Here is a 20,590-nt window from a genome sequence, read left to right as displayed (position 1 = left end):
CCGTTTTTGCTTTAGCAATTTTTCCGGTCTTTCGGCGGAAAGCCGGTCTCGTGTGTTTGCATGGCTGGTTCAGTGGTAGAATTCTCGCCTGCCACGCGGGAGGCCCGGGTTCGATTCCCGGCCAATGCAAAGCGGCTCTTTTAATAACTGTACACTCAGCGCTGAACTCCAGCTAATTCAGTCTTATCTCAAGACAGGTACTCCACATTTCCGCTCAACCCCTGGCAAGCGGAGCCCTGAGGCTGGCTCATTACAGTTCCCCTAGCTAAAAACTACACAGAGGCATCTCAGCTTCACACTTCTGACCGCCTTCTTGCCCATCCTTGCATCTGTGCACTTTCTCACACATTCCACTGTCTGACATATTGTCTTTGTTGAGCAACAGTCTCGTGTTAGCTTGAGAAGAGCCTCTCACCTGACTCGTGTACCATACTATGGCTTAAAATCGGACACTTCTCATAGCTTGCTGCTGCTCCAGGTTGACATTCACTGCATGTGGCTCAGGTGGGGAGATGGGCTCCAAAGAAAGAGGCAGAAAACGGCAAGAGTGGAGCTCACAGTTGTGCCGGAATAGCTCAGTTGGGAGAGCGTTAGACTGAAGATCTAAAGGTCCCTGGTTCAATCCCGGGTTCTGGCAGCACGTGACGTGAGTCTTGGAGCTCGTCTCCGCCTTGGGCTGCAATGTACCCGCTGGTTCCATGGTGTAATGGTTAGCACTCTGGGCTCTGAATCCAGCGATCCGAGTTCAAATCTCTGTGGGACCTGTCATGGGCTCAGTTTTGCGCCCCAAGGCACACTCTTGCCCAAAAACGTTTCTTTTGCACTTTTTGCATGTGGTGTAGCCGACCTTTTCTGCCGCTTGGCCGGTTAGCTCAGCTGGTTAGAGCGTGGTGCTAATAACGCCAAGGTAATGGGTTCGATCCCCATACGGGCCACGCTTTCTCTTTCTCCCGGTGGTCGGAGTGCTTGGAGATAAGAGGTAAGGAAAATGAAAGTGTCCGACGTGATTATAAGAACACAGTCGTGCCAGATTCACCTGCGTCGTGGTGAGAAAAAGAAATGGAGGATAGACGCATTTCTCTTAGCTGACAATTCTGCAGCAAGTGGACTGGCAAAGTGTACGTCTACATACACAATTTGCTCAAAGAGCGTAGTAGTTCTTGAAGAAAAATCCAACCCGCACTGTAAAACCATGCTGCCTTCTGGTGTTGTTTACAACTTTCTGATGGAACGAGCTTTTTTGGAGGCATTTATTGGAAAAGTCGACGGAGTTGTCAAGCATCCCGAAGCAGCACTTCCACTAGAAGGTCCCAGAGTTCTTGTGCTTCAAGCACTTCAATTTATAAATACTCCGTTGATCTTAACAGTAGTGTGAAATGAGCTGTCATCACTCCGTTTTTGCTTTAGCAATTTTTCCGGTCTTTCGGCGGAAAGCCGGTTTCGTGTGTTTGCATGGGTGGTTCAGTGGTAGAATTCTCGCCTGCCACGCGGGCGGCCAGGGTTCGATTCCCGGCCAATGCAAAGTGGCTCTTTTAATAACTGTACACTCAGCACTGAACTCCAGCTAATTCAGTCTTATCTCAAGACAGGTACTCTACATTTCCGCTCAACCCCTGGCAAGCGGAGCCCTGAGGCTGGCTCATTACAGTTCCCCTAGCTAAAAACTACACAGAGGCATCTCAGCTTCACACTTCTGACCGCCTTCTTGCCCATCCTTGCATCTGTGCACTTTCTCACACATTCCACTGTCTGACATATTGTCTTTGTTGAGCAACAGTCTCGTGTTAGCTTGAGAAGAGCCTCTCACCTGACTCGTGTACCGTACTATGGCTTAAAATCGGACACTTCTCATAGCTTGCTGCTGCTCCAGGTTGACATTCACTGCATGTGGCTCAGGTGGGGAGATGGGCTCCAAAGAAAGAGGCAGAAAACGGCAAGAGTGGAGCTCACGGTTGTGCCGGAATAGCTCAGTTGGGAGAGCGTTAGACTGAAGATCTAAAGGTCCCTGGTTCAATCCCGGGTTCTGGCAGCACGTGATGTGAGTCTTGGAGCTCGTCTCCGCCTTGGGCTGCAATGTACCCGCTGGTTCCATGGTGTAATGGTTAGCACTCTGGGCTCTGAATCCAGCGATCCGAGTTCAAATCTCTGTGGGACCTGTCATGGGCTCAGTTTTGCGCCCCAAGGCGCACTCTTGCCCAAAAACGTTTCTTTTGCACTTTTTGCATGTGGTGTAGCCGACCTTTTCTGCCGCTTGGCCGGTTAGCTCAGCTGGTTAGAGCGTGGTGCTAATAACGCCAAGGTCATGGGTTCGATCCCCATACGGGCCACGCTTTCTCTTTCTCCCGGTGGTCGGAGTGCTTGGAGATAAGAGGTAAGGAAAATGAAAGTGTCCGACGTGATTATAAGAACACAGTCGTGCCAGATTCACCTGCGTCGTGGTGAGAAAAAGAAATGGAGGATACACGCATTTCTCTTAGCTGACAATTCTGCAGCAAGTGGACTGGCAAAGTGTACGTCTACATACACAATTTGCTCAAAGAGCGTAGTAGTTCTTGAAGAAAAATCCAACCCGCACTGTAAAACCATGCTGCCTTCTGGTGTTGTTTACAAGTTTCTGATGGAACGAGCTTTTTTGGAGGCATTTATTGGAAAAGTCGACGGAGTTGTCAAGCATCCCGAAGCAGCACTTCCACTAGAAGGTCCCAGAGTTCTTGTGCTTCAAGCACTTCAATTTATAAATACTCCGTTGATCTTAACAGTTGTGTGAAATGAGCTGTCATCACTCCGTTTTTGCTTTAGCAATTTTTCCGGTCTTTCGGCGGAAAGCCGGTCTCGTGTGTTTGCATGGGTGGTTCAGTGGTAGAATTCTCGCCTGCCACGCGGGAGGCCCGGGTTCGATTCCCGGCCAATGCAAAGCGGCTCTTTCAATAACTGTACACTCAGCGCTGAACTCCAGCTAATTCAGTCTTATCTCAAGACAGGTACTCCACATTTCCGCTCAACCCCTGGCAAGCGGAGCCCTGAGGCTGGCTCATTACAGTTCCCCTAGCTAAAAACTACACAGAGGCATCTCAGCTTCACACTTCTGACCGCCTTCTTGCCCATCCTTGCATCTGTGCACTTTCTCACACATTCCACTGTCTGACATATTGTCTTTGTTGAGCAACAGTCTCGTGTTAGCTTGAGAAGAGCCTCTCACCTGACTCGTGTACCGTACTATGGCTTAAAATCGTACACTTCTCATAGCTTGCTGCTGCTCCAGGTTGACATTCACTGCATGTGGCTCAGGTGGGGAGATGGGCTCCAAAGAAAGAGGCAGAAAACGGCAAGAGTGGAGCTCACGGTTGTGCTGGAATAGCTCAGTTGGGAGAGCGTTAGACTGAAGATCTAAAGGTCCCTGGTTCAATCCCGGGTTTTGGCAGCACGTGACGTGAGTCTTGGAGCTCGTCTCCTCCTTGGGCTGCGATGTACCAGCTGGTTCCATGGTGTAATGGTTAGCACTCTGGGCTCTGAATCCAGCGATCCGAGTTCAACTCTCGGTGGGACCTGTCATGGGCTCAGTTTTGCGCCCCAAGGCGCACTCTTGCCCAAAAACGTTTCTTTTGCACTTTTTGCATGTGGTGTAGCCGACCTTTTCTGCCACTTGGCCGGTTAGCTCAGCTGGTTAGAGCGTGGTGCTAATAACGCCAAGGTCATGGGTTCGATCCCCATACGGGCCACGCTTTCTCTTTCTCCCGGTGGTCGGAGTGCTTGGAGATCAGAGGTAGGGAAAATGAAAGTGTCCGACGTGATTATAAGAACACAGTCGTGCCAGATTCACCTGCGTCGTGGTGAGAAAAAGAAATGGAGGATACACGCATTTCTCTTAGCTGACAATTCTGCAGCAAGTGGACTGGCAAAGTGTACGTCTACATACACAATTTGCTCAAAGAGCGTAGTAGTTCTTGAAGAAAAATCCAACCCGCACTGTAAAACCATGCTGCCTTCTGGTGTTGTTTACAAGTTTCTGATGGAACGAGCTTTTTTGGAAGCATTTATTGGAAAAGTCGACGGAGTTGTCAAGCATCCCGAAGCAGCACTTCCACTAGAAGGTCCCAGAGTTCTTGTGCTTCAAGCACTTCAATTTATAAATACTCCGTTGATCTTAACAGTTGTGTGAAATGAGCTGTCATCACTCCGTTTTTGCTTTAGCAATTTTTCCGGTCTTTCGGCGGAAAGCCGGTCTCGTGTGTTTGCATGGGTGGTTCAGTGGTAGAATTCTCGCCTGCCACGCGGGAGGCCCGGGTTCGATTCCCGGACAACGCAAAGCGGCTCTTTTAATAACTGTACACTCAGCGCTGAACTCCAGCTAATTCAGTCTTATCTCAAGACAGGTACTCCACATTTCCGCTCAACCCCTGGCAAGCGGAGCCCTGAGGCTGGCTCATTACAGTTCCCCTAGCTAAAAACTACACAGAGGCATCTCAGCTTCACACTTCTGACCGCCTTCTTGCCCATCCTTGCATCTGTGCACTTTCTCACACATTCCACTGTCTGACATATTGTCTTTGTTGAGCAACAGTCTCGTGTTAGCTTGAGAAGAGCCTCTCACCTGACTCGTGTACCGTACTATGGCTTAAAATCGGACACTTCTCATAGCTTGCTGCTGCTCCAGGTTGACATTCACTGCATGTGGCTCAGGTGGGGAGATGGGCTCCAAAGAAAGAGGCAGAAAACGGCAAGAGTGGAGTTCACGGTTGTGCCGGAATAGCTCAGTTGGGAGAGTGTTAGACTGAAGATCTAAAGGTCCCTGGTTCAATCCCGGGTTCTGGCAGCACGTGACGTGAGTCTTGGAGCTCATCTCCGCCTTGGGCTGCGATGTACCCGCTGGTTCCATGTTGTAATGGTTAGCACTCTGGGCTCTGAATCCAGCGATCCGAGTTCAAATCTCTGTGGGACCTGTCATGGGCTCAGTTTTGCGCCCCAAGGCGCACTCTTGCCCAAAAACGTTTCTTTTGCACTTTTTGCATGTGGTGTAGCCGACCTTTTCTGCCGCTTGGCCGGTTAGCTCAGCTGGTTAGAGCGTCATGGGTTCGATCCCCATACGGGCCACGCTTTCTCTTTCTCCCGGTGGTTGGAGTGCTTGGAGATCAGAGGTAGGGAAAATGAAAGTGTCCGACGTGATGATAAGAACACAGTCGTGCCAGATTCACCTGCGTCGTGGTGAGAAAAAGAAATGGAGGATACACGCATTTCTCTTAGCTGACAATTCTGCAGCAAGTGGACTGGCAAAGTGTACGTCTACATACACAATTTGCTCAAAGAGCGTAGTAGTTCTTGAAGAAAAATCCAACCCGCACTGTAAAACCATGCTGCCTTCTGGTGTTGTTTACAAGTTTCTGATGGAACGAGCTTTTTTGGAAGCATTTATTGGAAAAGTCGACGGAGTTGTCAAGCATCCCGAAGCAGCACTTCCACTAGAAGGTCCCAGAGTTCTTGTGCTTCAAGCACTTCAATTTATAAATACTCCGTTGATCTTAACAGTTGTGTGAAATGAGCTGTCATCACTCCGTTTTTGCTTTAGCAATTTTTCCGGTCTTTCGGCGGAAAGCCGGTCTCGTGTGTTTGCATGGGTGGTTCAGTGGTAGAATTCTCGCCTGCCACGCGGGAGGCCCGGGTTCGATTCCCGGACAACGCAAAGCGGCTCTTTTAATAACTGTACACTCAGCGCTGAACTCCAGCTAATTCAGTCTTATCTCAAGACAGGTACTCCACATTTCCGCTCAACCCCTGGCAAGCGGAGCCCTGAGGCTGGCTCATTACAGTTCCCCTAGCTAAAAACTACACAGAGGCATCTCAGCTTCACACTTCTGACCGCCTTCTTGCCCATCCTTGCATCTGTGCACTTTCTCACACATTCCACTGTCTGACATATTGTCTTTGTTGAGCAACAGTCTCGTGTTAGCTTGAGAAGAGCCTCTCACCTGACTCGTGTACCGTACTATGGCTTAAAATCGGACACTTCTCATAGCTTGCTGCTGCTCCAGGTTGACATTCACTGCATGTGGCTCAGGTGGGGAGATGGGCTCCAAAGAAAGAGGCAGAAAACGGCAAGAGTGGAGTTCACGGTTGTGCCGGAATAGCTCAGTTGGGAGAGTGTTAGACTGAAGATCTAAAGGTCCCTGGTTCAATCCCGGGTTCTGGCAGCACGTGACGTGAGTCTTGGAGCTCATCTCCGCCTTGGGCTGCGATGTACCCGCTGGTTCCATGTTGTAATGGTTAGCACTCTGGGCTCTGAATCCAGCGATCCGAGTTCAAATCTCGGTGGGACCTGTCATGGGCTCAGTTTTGCGCCCCAAGGCGCACTCTTGCCCAAAAACGTTTCTTTTGCACTTTTTGCATGTGGTGTAGCTGACCTTTTCTGCCGCTTGGCCGGTTAGCTCAGCTGGTTAGAGCGTGGTGCTAATAACGCCAAGGTCATGGGTTCGATCCCCATACGGGCCACGCTTTCTCTTTCTCCAGGAGGTCGGAGTGCTTGGAGATCAGAGGTAGGGAAAATGAAAGTGTCCCACGTGATGATAAGAACACAGTCGTGCCAGATTCACCTGCGTCGTGGTGAGAAAAAGAAATGGAGGATAGACGCATTTCTCTTAGCTGACAATTCTGCAGCAAGTATACTGGCAAAGTGTACGTCTACATACACAATTTGCTCAAAGAGCGTAGTACTTCTTGAAGAAAAATCCAACCCGCACTGTAAAACCATGCTGCCTTCTGGTGTTGTTTACAAGTTTCTGATGGAACGAGCTTTTTTGGAGGCATTTATTGGAAAAGTCGACGGAGTTGTCAAGCATCCCGAAGCAGCACTTCCACTAGAAGGTCCCAGAGTTCTTGTGCTTCAAGCACTTCAATTTATAAATACTCCGTTGATCTTAACAGTTGTGTGAAATGAGCTGTCATCACTCCGTTTTTGCTTTAGCAATTTTTCCAGTCTTTCGGCGGAAAACCGGTTTCGTGTGTTTGCATGGGTGGTTCAGTGGTAGAATTCTCGCCTGCCACACGGGAGGCCAGGGTTCGATTCCCGGCCAATGCAAAGCGGCTCTTTTAATAACTGTACACTCAGCGCTGAACTCCAGCTAATTCAGTCTTATCTCAAGACAGGTACTCCACATTTCCGCTCAACCCCTGGCAAGCGGAGCCCTGAGGCTGGCTTATTACAGTACCCCTAGCTAAAAACTACACAGAGGCATCTCAGCTTCACACTTCTGACCGCCTTCTTGCCCATCCTTGCATCTGTGCACTTTCTCACACATTCCACTGTCTGACATATTGTCTTTGTTGAGCAACAGTCTCGTGTTAGCTTGAGAAGAGCCTCTCACCTGACTCGTGTACCGTACTATGGCTTAAAATCGGACACTTCTCATAGCTTGCTGCTGCTCCAGGTTGACATTCACTGCATGTGGCTCAGGTGGGGAGATGGGCTCCAAAGAAAGAGGCAGAAAACGGCAAGAGTGGAGCTCACGGTTGTGCCGGAATAGCTCAGTTGGGAGAGCGTTAGACTGAAGATCTAAAGGTCCCTGGTTCAATCCCGGGTTCTGGCAGCACGTGACGTGAGTCTTGGAGCTCGTCTCCGCCTTGGGCTGCAATGTACCCGCTGTTTCCATGGTGTAATGGTTAGCACTCTGGGCTCTGAATCCAGCGATCCGAGTTCAAATCTCGGTGGGACCTGTCATGGGCTCAGTTTTGCGCCCCAAGGCGCACTCTTGCCCAAAAACGTTTCTTTTGCACTTTTTGCATGTGGTGTAGCCGACCTTTTCTACCGCTTGGCCGGTTAGCTCAGCTGGTTAGAGCTTGGTGCTAATAACGCCAAGGTCATGGGTTCGATCCCCATACGGGCCACGCTTTCTCTTTCTCCCGGTGGTCGGAGTGCTTGGAGATCAGAGGTAAGGAAAATGAAAGTGTCCGACGTGATTATAAGAACACAGTCGTGCCAGATTCACCTGCGTCGTGGTGAGAAAAAGAAATGGAGGATAGACGCATTTCTCTTAGCTGACAATTCTGCAGCAAGTGGACTGGCAAAGTGTACGTCTACATACACAATTTGCTCAAAGAGCGTAGTAGTTCTTGAAGAAAAATCCAACCCGCACTGTAAAACCATGCTGCCTTCTGGTGTTGTTTACAAGTTTCTGATGGAACGAGCTTTTTTGGAGGCATTTATTGGAAAAGTCGACGGAGTTGTCAAGCATCCCGAAGCAGCACTTCCACTAGAAGGTCCCAGAGTTCTTGTGCTTCAAGCACTTCAATTTATAAATACTCCGTTGATCTTAACAGTTGTGTGAAATGAGCTGTCATCACTCCGTTTTTGCTTTAGCAATTTTTCCGGTCTTTCGGCGGAAATCCGGTCTCGTGTGTTTGCATGGGTGGTTCAGTGGTAGAATTCTCGCCTGCCACGCGGGAGGCCCGGGTTCGATTCCCGGCCAATGCAAAGCGGCTCTTTTAATAACTGTACACTCAGCGCTGAACTCCAGCTAATTCAGTCTTATCTCAAGACAGGTACTCCACATTTCCGCTCAACCCCTGGCAAGCGGAGCCCTGAGGCTGGCTCATTACAGTTCCCCTAGCTAAAAACTACACAGAGGCATCTCAGCTTCACACTTCTGACCGCCTTCTTGCCCATCCTTGCATCTGTGCACTTTCTCACACATTCCACTGTCTGACATATTGTCTTTGTTGAGCAACAGTCTCGTGTTAGCTTGAGAAGAGCCTCTCACCTGACTCGTGTACCGTACTATGGCTTAAAATCGGACACTTCTCATAGCTTGCTGCTGCTCCAGGTTGACATTCACTGCATGTGGCTCAGGTGGGGAGATGGGCTCCAAAGAAAGAGGCAGAAAACGGCAAGAGTGGAGCTCACGGTTGTGCCGGAATAGCTCAGTTGGGAGAGCGTTAGACTGAAGATCTAAAGGTCCCTGGTTCAATCCTGGGTTCTGGCAGCACGTGATGTGAGTCTTGGAGCTCGTCTCCGCCTTGGGCTGCGATGTACCTGCTGGTTCCATGGTGTAATGGTTAGCACTCTGGGCTCTGAATCCAGCGATCCGAGTTCAAATCTCGGTGGGACCTGTCATGGGCTCAGTTTTGCGCCCCAAGGCGCACTCTTGCCCAAAAACGTTTCTTTTGCACTTTTTGCATGTGGTGTAGCCGACCTTTTCTGCCGCTTGGCCGGTTAGCTCAGCTGGTTAGAGCGTGGTGCTAATAACGCCAAGGTCATGGGTTCGATCCCCATACGGGCCACGCTCTCTCTTTCTCCCGTAGGTCGGAGTGCTTGGAGATCAGAGGTAGGGAAAATGAAAGTGTCCAACGTGATGATAAGAACACAGTCGTGCCAGATTCACCTGCGTCGTGGTGAGAAAAAGAAATGGAGGATACACGCATTTCTCTTAGCTGACAATTCTGCAGCAAGTGGACTGGCAAAGTGTACGTCTACATACACAATTTGCTCAAAGAGCGTAGTAGTTCTTGAAGAAAAATCCAACCCGCACTGTAAAACCATGCTGCCTTCTGGTGTTGTTTACAAGTTTCTGATGGAACGAGCTTTTTTGGAGGCATTTATTGGAAAAGTCGACGGAGTTGTCAAGCATCCCGAAGCAGCACTTCCACTAGAAGGTCCCAGAGTTCTTGTGCTTCAAGCACTTCAATTTATAAATACTCCGTTGATCTTAACAGTTGTGTGAAATGAGCTGTCATCACTCCGTTTTTGCTTTAGCAATTTTTCCGGTCTTTCGGCGGAAAGCCGGTCTCGTGTGTTTGCATGGCTGGTTCAGTGGTAGAATTCTCGCCTGCCACGCGGGAGGCCAGGGCTCGATTCCCGGCCAATGCAAAGTGGCTCTTTTAATAACTGTACACTCAGCACTGAACTCCAGCTAATTCAGTCTTATCTCAAGACAGGTACTCCACATTTCCGCTCAACCCCTGGCAAGCGGAGCCCTGAGGCTGGCTCATTACAGTTCCCCTAGCTAAAAACTACACAGAGGCATCTCAGCTTCACACTTCTGACCGCCTTCTTGCCCATCCTTGCATCTGTGCACTTTCTCACACATTCCACTGTCTGACATATTGTCTTTGTTGAGCAACAGTCTCGTGTTAGCTTGAGAAGAGCCTCTCACCTGACTCGTGTACCATACTATGGCTTAAAATCGGACACTTCTCATAGCTTGCTGCTGCTCCAGGTTGACATTCACTGCATGTGGCTCAGGTGGGGAGATGGGCTCCAAAGAAAGAGGCAGAAAACGGCAAGAGTGGAGCTCACGGTTGTGCCGGAATAGCTCAGTTGGGAGAGCGTTAGAATGAAGATCTAAATGTCCCTGGTTCAATCCCGGGTTCTGGCAGCACGTGACGTGAGTCTTGGAGCTCGTCTCCGCCTTGGGCTGCAATGTACCCACTGGTTCCATGGTGTAATGGTTAGCACTCTGGGCTCTGAATCCAGCGATCCGAGTTCAAATCTCTGTGGGACCTGTCATGGGCTCAGTTTTGCGCCCCAAGGCGCACTCTTGCCCAAAAACGTTTCTTTTGCACTTTTTGCATGTGGTGTAGCCGACCTTTTCTGCCGCTTGGCCGGTTAGCTCAGCTGGTTAGAGCGTGGTGCTAATAACGCCAAGGTAATGGGTTCGATCCCCATACGGGCCACGCTTTCTCTTTCTCCCGGTGTTCGGAGTGCTTGGAGATAAGAGGTAAGGAAAATGAAAGTGTCCGACGTGATTATAAGAACACAGTCGTGCCAGATTCACCTGCGTCGTGGTGAGAAAAAGAAATGGAGGATACACGCATTTCTCTTAGCTGACAATTCTGCAGCAAGTGGACTGGCAAAGTGTACGTCTACATACACAATTTGCTCAAAGAGCGTAGTAGTTCTTGAAGAAAAATTCAACCCGCACTGTAAAACCATGCTGCCTTCTGGTGTTGTTTACAAGTTTCTGATGGAACGAGCTTTTTTGGAGGCATTTATTGGAAAAGTCGACGGAGTTGTCAAGCATCCCGAAGCAGCACTTCCACTAGAAGGTCCCAGAGTTCTTGTGCTTCAAGCACTTCAATTTATAAATACTCCGTTGATCTTAACAGTTGTGTGAAATGAGCTGTCATCACTCCGTTTTTGCTTTAGCAATTTTTCCGGTCTTTCGGCGGAAAGCCGGTCTCGTGTGTTTGCATGGGTGGTTCAGTGGTAGAATTCTCGCCTGCCACGCGGGAGGCCCGGGTTCGATTCCCGGCCAATGCAAAGCGGCTCTTTCAATAACTGTACACTCAGTGCTGAACTCCAGCTAATTCAGTCTTATCTCAAGACAGGTACTCCACATTTCCGCTCAACCCCTGGCAAGCGGAGCCCTGAGGCTGGCTCATTACAGTTCCCCTAGCTAAAAACTACACAGAGGCATCTCAGCTTCACACTTCTGACCGCCTTCTTGCCCATCCTTGCATCTGTGCACTTTCTCACACATTCCACTGTCTGACATATTGTCTTTGTTGAGCAACAGTCTCGTGTTAGCTTGAGAAGAGCCTCTCACCTGACTCGTGTACCGTACTATGGCTTAAAATCGGACACTTTTCATAGCTTGCTGCTTAAGGTCGACGTTCACGGCATGTGGCTCAGGTGGGGAGATGGGCTCCAAAGAAAGAGGCAGAAAACGGCAAGAGTGGAGCTCACGAATGTGCCGGAATAGCTCAGTTGGGAGAGCGTTAGACTGAAGATCTAAAGGTCCCTGGTTCAATCCCGGGTTTTGGCAGCACGTGACATGCGTTTTGGAGCTCGTCTCCGCCTGGGCTGCAATGCACCAGCTGGTTCCATGGTGTAATGGTTAGCACTCTGGGCTTTGAATCCAGCGATCCGAGTTCAAATCTCGGTGGGACCTATCATGGGCTCAGTTTTGCGCCCCATGGCGCACTCTGGCTCAAAAACATTTCTTTTGCACTTTTTGCATGTGATGTAGCCGACCTTTTCTGCCGCTTGGCCGGTTAGCTCAGCTGGTTAGAGCGTGGTGCTAATCACGCCAAGGTCATGGGTTCGATCCCCGTACGGGCCATGCTTTCTCTTTCTCCCGGTGGTGGGAGTGCTTGGAGATCAGAGGTAAAGAAAATGAAAGTGTCAGACGTGATTATAAGAATACAGATATGCCACATTCACCTGTGTCGTGGTGAGCGAAAGAAATGGAGGATACACGCATTTCTCTTAGCTGACAATTCTGCAGCAATTGGACTGGCAAAGTATACGTTGACATACACAATTTGCTCAAAGAGCGTAGTAGTTCTTGAAGAAAAATCCAACCCGCGTTGTAAAACCATGCTGCCTTCTGATGCTCTTTACAACTTTCTGATGGAACTAGCTTTTTTCGAGGCATTTATTGGAAAAGTCGACGGAGTTGTCAAGTATCCCGAAGCAGCACTTCCACTAGAAGGTCCCAGAGTTCTTGTGCTTCAAGCATTTCAATTTATAAATATTCCGTTGATCTTAACAGTTGTGTGAAATGAGCTGTCATCACTCCGTTTCTGCTTTAGGAATTTTTCCGGTCTTTCGGCGGAAAGTCGGTCTCGTGTGTTTGCATTGGTGGTTCAGTGGTAGAATTCTCGCCTGCCACGCGGGAGGCCCGGGTTCGATTCCCGGCCAATGCAAAGCTCCTCTTTTAACGACTGTACACTCAGCGCTGAACTCCAGCTAATTCAGTCTTATCTCAAGACAGGTACTCCACATTTCCGCTCAACCCCTGGCAAGCGGAGCCCTGAGGCTGGCTCATTACAGTTCCCCTAGCTAAAAACTACACAGAGGCATCTCAGCTTCACACTTCTGACCACCTTCTTGCCCATCCTTGCATCTCTGCACTTTCTCACACATTCCACTGTCTGACATATTGTCTTTGTTGAGCAACAGTCTCGTGTTAGCTTGAGAAGAGCCTCTCACCTGACTCGTGTACCGTACTATTGCTTAAAATCGGACACTTTTCATAGCTTGCTGCTGCTTAAGGTCGACGTTCACGGCATGTGGCTCAGGTGGGGAGATGGGCTCCAAAGAAAGAGGCAGAAAACGGCAAGAGTGGAGCTCACGAATGTGCCGGAATAGCTCAGTTGGGAGAGCGTTAGACTGAAGATCTAAAGGTCCCTGGTTCAATCCCGGGTTTTGGCAGCACGTGACATGCGTTTTGGAGCTCGTCTCCGCCTGGGCTGCAATGCACCAGCTGGTTCCATGGTGTAATGGTTAGCACTCTGGGCTTTGAATCCAGCGATCCGAGTTCAAATCTCGGTGGGACCTATCATGGGCTCAGTTTTGCGCCCCATGGCGCACTCTGGCTCAAAAACATTTCTTTTTCACTTTTTGCATGTGATGTAGCCGACCTTTTCTGCCGCTTGGCCGGTTAGCTCAGCTGGTTAGAGCGTGGTGCTAATCACGCCAAGGTCATGGGTTCGATCCCCGTACGGGCCATGCTTTCTCTTTCTCCCGGTGGTGGGAGTGCTTGGAGATCAGAGGTAAAGAAAATGAAAGTGTCAGACGTGATTATAAGAACACAGATATGCCACATTCACCTGTGTCGTGGTGAGCGAAAGAAATGGAGGATACACGCATTTCTTTTAGCTGACAATTCTGCAGCAATTGGACTGGCAAAGTATACGTTGACATACACAATTTGCTCAAAGAGCGTAGTAGTTCTTGAAGAAAAATCCAACCCGCGTTGTAAAACCGTGCTGCCTTCTGATGCTCTTTACAACTTTCTGATGGAACTAGCTTTTTTCGAGGCATTTATTGGAAAAGTCGACGGAGTTGTCAAGTATCCCGAAGCAGCACTTCCACTAGAAGGTCCCAGAGTTCTTGTGCTTCAAGCATTTCAATTTATAAATATTCCGTTGATCTTAACAGTTGTGTGAAATGAGCTGTCATCACTCCGTTTCTGCTTTAGGAATTTTTCCGGTCTTTCGGCGGAAAGTCGGTCTCGTGTGTTTGCATTGGTGGTTCAGTGGTAGAATTCTCGCCTGCCACGCGGGAGGCCCGGGTTCGATTCCCGGCCAATGCAAAGCTGCTCTTTTAACGACTGTACACTCAGCGCTGAACTCCAGCTAATTCAGTCTTATCTCAAGACAGGTACTCCACATTTCCGCTCAACCCCTGGCAAGCGGAGCCCTGAGGCTGGCTCATTACAGTTCCCCTAGCTAAAAACTACACAGAGGCATCTCAGCTTCACACTTCTGACCACCTTCTTGCCCATCCTTGCATCTCTGCACTTTCTCACACATTCCACTGTCTGACATATTGTCTTTGTTGAGCAACAGTCTCGTATTAGCTTGAGAAGAGCCTCTCACCTGACTCGTGTACCGTACTATGGCTTAAAATCGGACACTTTTCATAGCTTGCTGCTGCTTAAGGTCGACATTCACGGCATGTGGCTCAGGTGGGGAGATGGGCTCCAAAGAAAGAGGCAGAAAACGGCAAGAGTGGAGCTCACGAATGTGCCGGAATAGCTCAGTTGGGAGAGCGTTAGACTGAAGATCTAAAGGTCCCTGGTTCAATCCTGGGTTTTGGCAGCACGTGACATGCGTTTTGGAGCTCATCTCCACCTGGGCTGCAATGCACCAGCTGGTTCCGTGGTGTAAAGGTTAGCACTCTGGGCTTTGAATCCAGCGATCCGAGTTCAAATCTCGGTGGGACCTATCATGGGCTCAGTTTTGCGCCCCATGGCGCACTCTGGCTCAAAAACATTTCTTTTGCACTTTTTGCATGTGATGTAGCCGACCTTTTCTGCCGCTTGGCCGGTTAGCTCAGCTGGTTAGAGCGTGGTGCTAATCACGCCAAGGTCATGGGTTCGATCCCCGTACGGGCCATGCTTTCTCTTTCTCCCGGTGGTGGGAGTGCTTGGAGATCAGAGGTAAAGAAAATGAAAGTGTCAGACGTGATTATAAGAACACAGATATGCCACATTCACCTGTGTCGTGGTGAGCGAAAGAAATGGAGGATACACGCATTTCTTTTAGCTGACAATTCTGCAGCAATTGGACTGGCAAAGTATACGTTGACATACACAATTTGCTCAAAGAGCGTAGTAGTTCTTGAAGAAAAATCCAACCCGCGTTGTAAAACCGTGCTGCCTTCTGATGCTCTTTACAACTTTCTGATGGAACTAGCTTTTTTCGAGGCATTTATTGTAAAAGTCGACGGAGTTGTCAAGTATCCCGAAGCAGCACTTTCACTAGAAGGTCCCAGAGTTCTTGTGCTTCAAGCATTTCAATTTATAAATATTTCGTTGATCTTAACAGTTGTGTGAAATGAGCTGTCATCACTCCGTTTCTGCTTTAGGAATTTTTCCGGTCTTTCGGCGGAAAGTCGGTCTCGTGTGTTTGCATTGGTGGTTCAGTGGTAGAATTCTCGCCTGCCACGCGGGAGGCCCGGGTTCGATTCCCGGCCAATGCAAAGCTGCTCTTTTAACGACTGTACACTCAGCGCTGAACTCCAGCTAATTCAGTCTTATCTCAAGACAGGTACTCCACATTTCCGCTCAACCCCTGGCAAGCGGAGCCCTGAGGCTGGCTCATTACAGTTCCCCTAGCTAAAAACTACACAGAGGCATCTCAGCTTCACACTTCTGACCACCTTCTTGCCCATCCTTGCATCTCTGCACTTTCTCACACATTCCACTGTCTGACATATTGTCTTTGTTGAGCAACAGTCTCGTATTAGCTTGAGAAGAGCCTCTCACCTGACTCGTGTACCGTACTATGGCTTAAAATCGGACACTTTTCATAGCTTGCTGCTGCTTAAGGTCGACATTCACGGCATGTGGCTCAGGTGGGGAGATGGGCTCCAAAGAAAGAGGCAGAAAACGGCAAGAGTGGAGCTCACGAATGTGCCGGAATAGCTCAGTTGGGAGAGCGTTAGACTGAAGATCTAAAGGTCCCTGGTTCAATCCTGGGTTTTGGCAGCACGTGACATGCGTTTTGGAGCTCATCTCCACCTGGGCTGCAATGCACCAGCTGGTTCCGTGGTGTAAAGGTTAGCACTCTGGGCTTTGAATCCAGCGATCCGAGTTCAAATCTCGGTGGGACCTATCATGGGCTCAGTTTTGCGCCCCATGGCGCACTCTGGCTCAAAAACATTTCTTTTGCACTTTTTGCATGTGATGTAGCCGACCTTTTCTGCCGCTTGGCCGGTTAGCTCAGCTGGTTAGAGCGTGGTGCTAATCACGCCAAGGTCATGGGTTCGATCCCCGTACGGGCCATGCTTTCTCTTTCTCCCGGTGGTGGGAGTGCTTGGAGATCAGAGGTAAAGAAAATGAAAGTGTCAGACGTGATTATAAGAACACAGATATGCCACATTCACCTGTGTCGTGGTGAGCGAAAGAAATGGAGGATACACGCATTTCTCTTAGCTGACAATTCTGCAGCAATTGGACTGGCAAAGTATACGTTGACATACACAATTTGCTCAAAGAGCGTAGTAGTTCTTGAAGAAAAATCCAACCCGCGTTGTAAAACCGTGCTGCCTTCTGATGCTCTTTACAACTTTCTGATGGAACTAGCTTTTTTCGAGGCATTTATTGGAAAAGTCGACGGAGTTGTCAAGTATCCCGAAGCAGCACTTCCACTAGAAGGTCCCAGAGTTCTTGTGCTTCAAGCATTTCAATTTATAAATATTCCGTTGATCTTAACAGTTGTGTGAAATGAGCTGTCATCACTCCGTTTCTGCTTTAGGAATTTTTCCGGTCTTTCGGCGGAAAGTCGGTCTCGTGTGTTTGCATTGGTGGTTCAGTGGTAGAATTCTCGCCTGCCACGCGGGAGGCCCGGGTTCGATTCCCGGCCAATGCAAAGCTGCTCTTTTAACGACTGTACACTCAGCGCTGAACTCCAGCTAATTCAGTCTTATCTCAAGACAGGTACTCCACATTTCCGCTCAACCCCTGGCAAGCGGAGCCCTGAGGCTGGCTCATTACAGTTCCCCTAGCTAAAAACTACACAGAGGCATCTCAGCTTCACACTTCTGACCACCTTCTTGCCCATCCTTGCATCTCTGCACTTTCTCACACATTCCACTGTCTGACATATTGTCTTTGTTGAGCAACAGTCTCGTGTTAGCTTGAGAAGAGCCTCTCACCTGACTCGTGTACCATACTATGGCTTAAAATCGGACACTTTTCATAGCTTGCTGCTGCTTAAGGTCGACATTCACGGCATGTGGCTCAGGTGGGGAGATGGGCTCCAAAGAAAGAGGCAGAAAACGGCAAGAGTGGAGCTCACGAATGTGCCGGAATAGCTCAGTTGGGAGAGCGTTAGACTGAAGATCTAAAGGTCCCTGGTTCAATCCCGGGTTTTGGCAGCACGTGACATGCGTTTTGGAGCTCATCTCCACCTGGGCTGCAATGCACCAGCTGGTTCCGTGGTGTAATGGTTATCACTCTGGGCTTTGAATCCAGCGATCCGAGTTCAAATCTCGGTGGGACCTATCATGGGCTCAGTTTTGCGCCCCATGGCGCACTCTGGCTCAAAAACATTTCTTTTGCACTTTTTGCATGTGATGTAGCCGACCTTTTCTCCCGCTTGGCCGGTTAGCTCAGCTGGTTAGAGCGTGGTGCTAATCACGCCAAGGTCATGGGTTCGATCCCCGTACGGGCCATGCTTTCTCTTTCTCCCGGTGGTGGGAGTGCTTGGAGATCAGAGGTAAAGAAAATGAAAGTGTCAGACGTGATTATAAGAACACAGATATGCCACATTCACCTGTGTCGTGGTGAGCGAAAGAAATGGAGGATACACGCATTTCTCTTAGCTGACAATTCTGCAGCAATTGGACTGGCAAAGTATACGTTGACATACACAATTTGCTCAAAGAGCGTAGTAGTTCTTGAAGAAAAATCCAACCCGCGTTGTAAAACCGTGCTGCCTTCTGATGCTCTTTACAACTTTCTGATGGAACTAGCTTTTTTCGAGGCATTTATTGGAAAAGTCGACGGAGTTGTCAAGTATCCCGAAGCAGCACTTCCACTAGAAGGTCCCAGAGTTCTTGTGCTTCAAGCATTTCAATTTATAAATATTCCGTTGATCTTAACAGTTGTGTGAAATGAGCTGTCATCACTCCGTTTCTGCTTTAGGAATTTTTCCGGTCTTTCGGCGGAAAGTCGGTCTCGTGTGTTTGCATTGGTGGTTCAGTGGTAGAATTCTCGCCTGCCACGCGGGAGGCCCGGGTTCGATTCCCGGCCAATGCAAAGCTGCTCTTTTAACCACTGTACACTCAGCGCTGAACTCCAGCTAATTCAGTCTTATCTCAAGACAGGTACTCCACATTTCCGCTCAACCCCTGGCAAGCGGAGCCCTGAGGCTGGCTCATTACAGTTCCCCTAGCTAAAAACTACACAGAGGCATCTCAGCTTCACACTTCTGACCACCTTCTTGCCCATCCTTGCATCTCTGCACTTTCTCACACATTCCACTGTCTGACATATTGTCTTTGTTGAGCAACAGTCTCGTGTTAGCTTGAGAAGAGCCTCTCACCTGACTCGTGTACCGTACTATGGCTTAAAATCGGACACTTTTCATAGCTTGCTGCTGCTTAAGGTCGACATTCACGGCATGTGGCTCAGGTGGGGAGATGGGCTCCAAAGAAAGAGGCAGAAAACGGCAAGAGTGGAGCTCACGAATGTGCCGGAATAGCTCAGTTGGGAGAGCGTTAGACTGAAGATCTAAAGGTCCCTGGTTCAATCCTGGGTTTTGGCAGCACGTGACATGCGTTTTGGAGCTCATCTCCACCTGGGCTGCAATGCACCAGCTGGTTCCGTGGTGTAAAGGTTAGCACTCTGGGCTTTGAATCCAGCGATCCGAGTTCAAATCTCGGTGGGACCTATCATGGGCTCAGTTTTGCGCCCCATGGCGCACTCTGGCTCAAAAACATTTCTTTTGCACTTTTTGCATGTGATGTAGCCGACCTTTTCTGCCGCTTGGCCGGTTAGCTCAGCTGGTTAGAGCGTGGTGCTAATCACGCCAAGGTCATGGGTTCGATCCCCGTACGGGCCATGCTTTCTCTTTCTCCCGGTGGTGGGAGTGCTTGGAGATCAGAGGTAAAGAAAATGAAAGTGTCAGACGTGATTATAAGAACACAGATATGCCACATTCACCTGTGTCGTGGTGAGCGAAAGAAATGGAGGATACACGCATTTCTCTTAGCTGACAATTCTGCAGCAATTGGACTGGCAAAGTATACGTTGACATACACAATTTGCTCAAAGAGCGTAGTAGTTCTTGAAGAAAAATCCAACCCGCGTTGTAAAACCGTGCTGCCTTCTGATGCTCTTTACAACTTTCTGATGGAACTAGCTTTTTTCGAGGCATTTATTGGAAAAGTCGACGGAGTTGTCAAGTATCCCGAAGCAGCACTTCCACTAGAAGGTCCCAGAGTTCTTGTGCTTCAAGCATTTCAATTTATAAATATTCCGTTGATCTTAACAGTTGTGTGAAATGAGCTGTCATCACTCCGTTTCTGCTTTAGGAATTTTTCCGGTCTTTCGGCGGAAAGTCGGTCTCGTGTGTTTGCATTGGTGGTTCAGTGGTAGAATTCTCGCCTGCCACGCGGGAGGCCCGGGTTCGATTCCCGGCCAATGCAAAGCTGCTCTTTTAACCACTGTACACTCAGCGCTGAACTCCAGCTAATTCAGTCTTATCTCAAGACAGGTACTCCACATTTCCGCTCAACCCCTGGCAAGCGGAGCCCTGAGGCTGGCTCATTACAGTTCCCCTAGCTAAAAACTACACAGAGGCATCTCAGCTTCACACTTCTGACCACCTTCTTGCCCATCCTTGCATCTCTGCACTTTCTCACACATTCCACTGTCTGACATATTGTCTTTGTTGAGCAACAGTCTCGTGTTAGCTTGAGAAGAGCCTCTCACCTGACTCGTGTACCGTACTATGGCTTAAAATCGGACACTTTTCATAGCTTGCTGCTGCTTAAGGTCGACATTCACGGCATGTGGCTCAGGTGGGGAGATGGGCTCCAAAGAAAGAGGCAGAAAACGGCAAGAGTGGAGCTCACGAATGTGCCGGAATAGCTCAGTTGGGAGAGCGTTAGACTGAAGATCTAAAGGTCCCTGGTTCAATCCCGGGTTTTGGCAGCACGTGACATGCGTTTTGGAGCTCGTCTCCGCCTGGGCTGCAATGCACCAGCTGGTTCCATGGTGTAATGGTTAGCACTCTGGGCTTTGAATCCAGCGATCTGAGTTCAAATCTCGGTGGGACCTATCATGGGCTCAGTTTTGCGCCCCATGGCGCACTCTGGCTCAAAAACATTTCTTTTGCACTTTTTGCATGTGATGTAGCCGACATTTTCTGCCGCTTGGCCGGTTAGCTCAGCTGGTTAGAGCGTGGTGCTAATCACGCCAAGGTCATGGGTTCGATCCCCGTACGGGCCATGCTTTCTCTTTCTCCCGGTGGTGGGAGTGCTTGGAGATCAGAGGTAAAGAAAATGAAAGTGTCAGACGTGATTATAAGAACACAGATATGCCACATTCACCTGTGTCGTGGTGAGCGAAAGAAATGGAGGATACACGCATTTCTCTTAGCTGACAATTCTGCAACAAGTGGACTGGCAAAGTGTACGTCTACATAC

The 20,590-nt window shown here is 49.2% G+C and overlaps 11 non-coding genes across 11 annotated transcripts; all 11 read left to right on the top strand.

Annotated features, from left to right (window-relative positions):
- The first annotated feature begins 564 nt into the window (after positions 1 to 564).
- trnaf-gaa (transfer RNA phenylalanine (anticodon GAA)) lies at positions 565 to 637 on the top strand. The gene has a single exon. It is a non-coding gene; the product is annotated as a tRNA-Phe (tRNA).
- A 1,319-nt stretch (positions 638 to 1,956) lies between these two features.
- trnaf-gaa (transfer RNA phenylalanine (anticodon GAA)) lies at positions 1,957 to 2,029 on the top strand. Its single transcript has one exon. It is a non-coding gene; the product is annotated as a tRNA-Phe (tRNA).
- Positions 2,030 to 7,504: 5,475 nt separating this feature from the next.
- On the top strand, positions 7,505 to 7,577 carry trnaf-gaa (transfer RNA phenylalanine (anticodon GAA)). The gene has a single exon. It is a non-coding gene; the product is annotated as a tRNA-Phe (tRNA).
- Positions 7,578 to 11,804: 4,227 nt separating this feature from the next.
- trnaq-uug (transfer RNA glutamine (anticodon UUG)) lies at positions 11,805 to 11,876 on the top strand. Its single transcript has one exon. It is a non-coding gene; the product is annotated as a tRNA-Gln (tRNA).
- A 686-nt stretch (positions 11,877 to 12,562) lies between these two features.
- Positions 12,563 to 12,633, top strand: trnag-gcc (transfer RNA glycine (anticodon GCC)). The gene has a single exon. It is a non-coding gene; the product is annotated as a tRNA-Gly (tRNA).
- A 562-nt stretch (positions 12,634 to 13,195) lies between these two features.
- trnaq-uug (transfer RNA glutamine (anticodon UUG)) lies at positions 13,196 to 13,267 on the top strand. Its single transcript has one exon. It is a non-coding gene; the product is annotated as a tRNA-Gln (tRNA).
- A 686-nt stretch (positions 13,268 to 13,953) lies between these two features.
- trnag-gcc (transfer RNA glycine (anticodon GCC)) lies at positions 13,954 to 14,024 on the top strand. The gene has a single exon. It is a non-coding gene; the product is annotated as a tRNA-Gly (tRNA).
- A 1,320-nt stretch (positions 14,025 to 15,344) lies between these two features.
- On the top strand, positions 15,345 to 15,415 carry trnag-gcc (transfer RNA glycine (anticodon GCC)). The gene has a single exon. It is a non-coding gene; the product is annotated as a tRNA-Gly (tRNA).
- A 1,320-nt stretch (positions 15,416 to 16,735) lies between these two features.
- On the top strand, positions 16,736 to 16,806 carry trnag-gcc (transfer RNA glycine (anticodon GCC)). Its single transcript has one exon. It is a non-coding gene; the product is annotated as a tRNA-Gly (tRNA).
- A 1,320-nt stretch (positions 16,807 to 18,126) lies between these two features.
- Positions 18,127 to 18,197, top strand: trnag-gcc (transfer RNA glycine (anticodon GCC)). The gene has a single exon. It is a non-coding gene; the product is annotated as a tRNA-Gly (tRNA).
- Positions 18,198 to 19,517: 1,320 nt separating this feature from the next.
- Positions 19,518 to 19,588, top strand: trnag-gcc (transfer RNA glycine (anticodon GCC)). Its single transcript has one exon. It is a non-coding gene; the product is annotated as a tRNA-Gly (tRNA).
- The last annotated feature ends 1,002 nt before the right edge of the window (positions 19,589 to 20,590 follow it).

This window comes from Brienomyrus brachyistius, unplaced genomic scaffold (genome assembly GCF_023856365.1).
Source record: "Brienomyrus brachyistius isolate T26 unplaced genomic scaffold, BBRACH_0.4 scaffold32, whole genome shotgun sequence".
NCBI classification, from domain to species: Eukaryota; Metazoa; Chordata; class Actinopteri; order Osteoglossiformes; family Mormyridae; genus Brienomyrus; species Brienomyrus brachyistius.
The sequence above is the reverse complement of the archived record's forward strand: the minus strand, read 5'-3'. Positions and strand labels throughout refer to the sequence as shown.